This window comes from Amblyomma mixtum, chromosome 2 (genome assembly GCF_055824585.1).
Source record: "Amblyomma mixtum isolate Tamu chromosome 2, ASM5582458v1, whole genome shotgun sequence".
Classification (NCBI taxonomy): Eukaryota; Metazoa; Arthropoda; class Arachnida; order Ixodida; family Ixodidae; genus Amblyomma; species Amblyomma mixtum.
The window spans coordinates 100,387,894-100,394,454 of NC_143013.1; positions in this window are offsets into that span (position 1 = coordinate 100,387,894).

Consider the following 6,561-nt stretch of genomic DNA (forward strand, 5'->3'; position numbering starts at 1 on the left):
CCGCGTTCTCCAATTCACAGCGCGAGAGTGGAGTGCAGTTTAACACGAGACATGCTGGCTGCGGCGATATCCTAGTAGTCTCGCTGAGCGGCCCTTAAAAGAGATCTGTTCGTGCAGCCGCGGGTTCGACTCCCAGTCGGGGATATTGATTGAATTTCTTTTTCTCTTTTTCATGGTTTGACCTCCAACTCAGCCTAAGGTCAGAACTAGGCACCCGGCGATCGAAGCACGAGGTCCCATAGTGAATCTTTCGCTTGAAAAACGGAGCAAATCGAAATGGGGCAGCCGATGCATTCCAGCAGGCAGTCCCACATCGGCTACAGAGGGACTTAACTCACCGGCGTGGCTCAATCGTGTTACACACGCATTTGCTTTCAGTTCACCAATTCGTACTACAAGCGATCTTGAATTAGTCTTATAGATAATTTGTAACGTAAATCTCAGCATCTTCACCCGATTACTTCAAAATACACGCTTTGATCTCTCCCACTCAGCTACAGTGAACAAAATAATAAGAGCACGCGTAGGAATGGCTGTGCCCAATTAAAAGGAGGAACTGGACTACCTGACACCCTCCAAACATCATTCTATTTTGGAATACAAACGTAGGCTGGAGGCGCATTGTCCAACAGTAAGGGGCATTGCCTGCTCAAGGACCAACATGGGCTCATTGGCGGCAGCCCACGTAAGCCCATTTGCCCCCTTGGCGACAAAGAAAATTTCGGTGGGCTGCTTAGCTCTGGCTGAGAGTGAATAAATTAGTGCACGATAATATGCCTTGAGGGTACAATGGGGGACGTGGAGCTGGGTCTACCCCTAACGCATCCATAACGGCCTCCTGTGTGGGAAGACCCCTTGCCCCTTTAGAACCCGTATCGGTCCCATGCCAATTTTGGAGGAGCTGATGCAAAGTTAAAGTTTGTCCTCCGGTGCTATCCACATCTCCCGAATATTGGATCTATTGGGGAATTTGGTGGGCTACTCACATCAGGCAATGCAGGCCAAATGGGGGCAACACCACATGGCCTACCTGCATCGGTGTCCAATGGGACGTATTGGGGTGTACGTGTGCAGCCCACCTGGGGCTGGCTGAGGCCCGCGAAGCAAACTCCACATTCATCCCCCCGCCGCTGACATGGGCAGCCCACATTAAACGAACAGGATGCCTCACTTTATAGCCCACTCCGTGCCACATGGGTACATGACAAGCACTGTTTTTTTTTTTCATTTTCATAATTGCTGTTCTACATTTTCAATTTTAGAATAATATTCATTATTACTGATTATACTACATGGTATGCTTGCACAGATCATATAATATGTGCCTGCCTTTCATTACCTTAGTACTGTATAAAATATTCACTAAATGTTTCCTCTATGCGTTCTTATACAGTGGTATCGTGTGTACTCTGTTTTTGCCCACGTAAACACAAGGTGTGGGAGCTTCTGAAATATCTCTTCAGCAGACATTTGTCTCACCTCCTCTTGTTTTTAATAAACATGAAATAAACTGTATCTGCATGTGCTTTTGTGATAGCTGCGACGAATGTATTATGGTATTTTGAGAAATGAGTTTGTACGGGCTTGAGCGTCTTGTCGGCCAGCTCATTCGTGGTTTTTACTGCAAGCACGTTCTTTCACTGTTTTACTCACCGCAGATCTCCGTTCTGCCCTCTCCTTCACATGCAGAATCCCGAGAAAGGCCCACCGCCATGACTGCATCCATGGCTCTCCGAAAACGCGAGCATGTGCCACGTCACTGCTGACGGCGTTATTAAATATACTGTAGCTGGTTACGTGGATGCGCGCAAACAACCGGAGCCATCCAATCATGTCAGGAAGCTTTCATCGTAGCACTTCAAGCAGAACTCTCTCTTTACACGGAAAGAGTCGCTGCTGGTGACGTCACGGAAAAGCAGTCTGCTGATCATAATCTAGTGGGAGCGCCGCCGCGGTAAACAAAGAGGATGGCCGGTAGCCGGCTGTATTGCTCTGGGCGGGCTCGCTAGCAAGATTTTTCCCATTAGGCCTCGCTTCGCGCCAAAGCAAGGGAGCGGGGAAGTGTTTGTGTGAGTGCGCGTTTTCTTAAGGCAAGAAAACGAGTGAGTAATGCACCCTGTTGCGGTACCCGCATGAGCAGGTACTGCTCAGTAGTTGGGGCTACCAGACAAGAGATACCGGTGCGTTAAAAATAAATCTGGAAGGCAGAGAAAAGAGACCGACTGTGTCGTAACATCGTCGTATGCGAGTACATCAACGCTCCTGAGCTCCTCCGGAAAGACACAAAAAGTGCATAGAGAAACAGCGATGAGGCTGGTAGTTCGCATGCACGATCGGGAAGAGCATGTGCTTTTCCTTGCTCCTTTCGCCGCTTCGGTCCATCATAAGGCACTGACAAGCTGGCTGGTCGATGGTCCCGTGATACTATTACAGAATTGGCCCGGTGTGCATTACCGTGTGTGTAGATTCTGCTTCGTTCTTCTTCAGGGATTCGCAAGCCTCGGCCAAAACATCCGTTTTTTTTTTTTCAAACTAGTGATGAGTTTTAAAGGCGCGCTCTGTGTTAGTCTGTTGCTAAAGTGCCGTTATTTCATGCTGTGTTTAGGGTTGCTGCTCTTGACGCGTGTGTGAATGCATGTCTCCTCTGTACTTTTATTTCGTTGTGATTATACTGTAACAAAAAATCAAGGTAGTTCAATTTTTGGCCCTTTTGGCTACAGGCGCTCGCATATTTTATTTTCTGGGTGCTAGGGACCCGGTCTTGCTTCTAAAGCCCTCACCCGAGGCTTGTAAAGCCCTCACCCGAGGGCCCTTGAGGTATTTGTAATAAAATAAAAAAATAAAATATCGTTTTCGTACGCTGGCAAAGAAAGGTGACGGTTTCTGATAGCCAGCAGGCTTTGAGAAGGTAAGTAGCACTAGCAATCCTTGTACTCTACAACTCTGGCGTTGCGCGCGATAATTCAACTGCATTTGTGTTATTAGTTCATTGTGCTGGTGCAAGTGACTGCACTATAGAGACCCTTAGTCACTCGACCTTCCCGGAGTAAGCTTGTTACTTCTCCTTCGTCGATTTTATTGTATCCTCATCAACGTATAAGTTTTTGTTGATATACAGGGTACAATAACAGGGATGGAAGAAACGAAAAAAACGATGAGGATAAAGAAATTCAACCCCCGCCAGTTAAACTCAAAAGTGGGGTGATGAGCCAAATTCAGAACAAGGAAACTAGAATAACAAAGCTGTAAGAGCCACAAAGGCTATAACGACACAAATCAAACAAATATCAGGAACCTTCGGCAAACCATTTCATTACACCCTAGCACAAGTAAAGGCGGAGCAGGCGTCCAATGCAGGCTGGGGCAGAACATTATGACAGCCATAACCCAGCTCTAAAAGGGCCAGAACATCTAAAAGAAACAATCAGGAAAGGCAGCAGAAATGCAGAGGATATAAGAGAAAAATGAAAGCGCTACCGCATCTCCTACAAACAATGGAACCTCCTTAGCGACAGCTATGTGTGAAACAGGAGGACCAGCCAAATTAGTAGGATACCAAGCCTTTTATAGTTCCAGAGGAGACAAAGCAACAGTTACGACCTTAACCGAAGGAAACGTCGCAGCACTAGTTCATGAGATAGGATCTAAAGAGATGAAGTATGTTTTCGTGGAGGTACTTACTGGGATATTTGAAACCAGTCTGTTTTTACTAAACCTGTACGGCTCGCCAAAGAAAAGAAATTCAGGTTCAGGGCCTTGCTCAAAGAGGCAAAGCTACTCAGTGCATGCCAGCAGCTAATCATAGTAGCAGACTTTTACGCCCACCTCCAGGCATGGGGGTACGACAGCACGGCCCCATAGGTCAACAACCTTGGGCAGACATACGGAACTAGGTTTTACAATAAACAATAACGCAGAACACCCCACCAGGCTGTGAAACAGCGCAAGGAAGGACACGTCTCCGGACCTCACCCTAACCATAAACACGATAGAGACCAAACGGTGCAATTTAGAGATGAATTTAGGTAGCGACCACTACATAACAGACACAACCGTCATATGAGGACCAAAGAAAAAGAAACCCACAAAAGCCAAAACTAAAAAAGGGGTAAGCTTACAAAAGACATTGAAATGGGCACACTTGACCCAAAAGAGGAAACAGACTGGTGCTGCGCCAAGGTCAGCGCGGGCGCAGGCAAACATACCAAAACGCTGGAAGGAGGAAACACAGCCAGGGAAATGGACAGCAGAATGCTTCAATACGAGAGAAAATGGAGGGCTAGAAATGCTAAAAAAGCAAAAATGGAATAGAACACAAAAAAGCCGATTAGCCAAGCTAAACAACGAAATGAAAGAATGCGCAAAAAATATGTACTGAAAATTGGCAGAATAAATATAACCAAATGAAAAACAAAACGGGGATGGCCAAACCTCGAACATCAAGAGACATCTTCTGGACTCTCAGAAGACTAAAAGGAAAACTACAATTCAACTCATTACAGCAAGGCACGACATGATGGGAAACGACGAGGAGATTTTAGCGGAAAGTAGTTAAAGGTCCTTAGGGACAGTAGAGGCGAAAGAACCCGGCAACTATGCAGGTTTACTCAACGCACAATTGGACGCTATTATTACTAAAGCAAAAGTCATAGCAGAGATAGAATGCTCAAGACGAGATCAGCCCCGGGGCCTGATGGAATAACTAGCAAAATACTAAGCAGCTTAGACGAATGATCCATAGATACCCTCGCAGAGTACTTTGGGAAATTCTGGGAGAATGGGGAGATGCTGGATCAATGAAAAATGGCAGAAATATTGATGATACCCAAACCAGGCAAACCATCTGCCATAGAAAACCTCTGGCCCATCTCACTACCTTTATGCGTTAGAAAACTGTGAACACGTGGTTCAGACACGACTGAGTGGATACACGGGAGAAAAGGAACTATGGCAGGAGGAAGCGGTTTCAGACCACACCTCAGCACACAGCACCTAATGATACAAATCAAACGTCTCATAATAAACGCAAAGACGAGGAATGAGAAAATCGTTCCAGGACTTGATCTGAAAAAATAAAAAAAAAAAACCTTCGGCAGCGTGAGACATCGGGCTCTACTAGAAGGGCTATCTCACCTAAGCTTGGGAGAAAAACTTTCAACTGCATCTGTGAGTTTATGACAAATAGGAGACCAAGAATCAGCTATCAGGAATTAGAATCGGAAAGTTTCAAGATGGGAAACAAAGGCACACCGCAAGGGGCAGTACTCTCACCCACACTCTTCAATGTTGCTATGAGGGAGCTGCCACACAAACTAAGAAAGATTTAAGGAATCAACTTTAGGCTTTGTGCAGACGACCACAATTTCGCTAACAAGGGCAGCGATGCTGACCTAGAGACGGCCCTACAGGAAGCAATAGACGTTACTGTGGATATGTAGGCAAGAATGGAATGACGTGCTCCCCAGAGAAATCGGAACTCTTCATCAACTTCCCGTACACCTTCACAGATGCACCAGATAGACATCAGTCTAAAAGTGGAAGCCCAACAGATACCAAGAGTAGAAGAAATAAGAGTCCTAGGAGTGTTTCTCCAACCTAATGGGTACAATAGAGAAACCATATGTAGACTAGAATGGCACATAGTACATACAACGAATTTAATAAAAAGAATAGCAACAAAGACAACCGCCTTGAAGAGATGAGCCTAAAGAGACAGCTTTAGGTCATTCCGATCAGTGTGGTGGGCTACGCTATCCCATATTAAGAACTATGCTATAATTAGGAAGTGCGTCAAGCGCGCGTAAAACCTACGCATAAGCACATCCACGGGTCACCTAGAGAACATAGGGCTACACAACACCTTAAAATAAATCACGTTATCCACGTTACCTACACAAAAGCGCAGACTAGAAAGAACAAAACCAGGGAGAAAGACAGTTAAATGGTAATACAGCACAAAATAATATTCGGGCACGACAGTAGAAGTAAGGCAGCGGAATAGAGAAGAAATCCACATGCAATCACTGCCAAAAAACATGCACCGCGAATGCAACAAAAAAAGAATAGAAGAAAAGGGCAGAGGCACTGGAAAAAAAAACTGGAAAAGATAGACCCTGACAGAGTGGCATTTTCAGATGCAGCGTGCATGAGAAAAGGAAAAATGAAGGCTACAATAATTAATGGAGAACACAGACTAATAACCGCGGGTCGATTATGACAAGAATGGCCCAAACAGCTGAGGAGGTTGCGATAGCACTGGCCATCGCGCACAATAGAGCGTATTGCATAGTCAGCGATTGTAATGAGGCAATCTGTGGATACACCGCGGGGGTGATATCAACACCAGCGGCTAGAATCCTGCATCAAAATCCCATAGAAAGGAAAGTCACAACAATTAGGACAACTGCTCACGCCGAATTCGCCGGAAAAGTGGCGGTCAAAGCGCTAGCCCGAGAAATTACACGCCAAGCGGGCGGGAGGGGGGCACCACTCAAAGACACAACACAGGAAACACTGGCTAATTGCAGCGAAATAACGCAAGATTACAGACTAGGCGGGAGA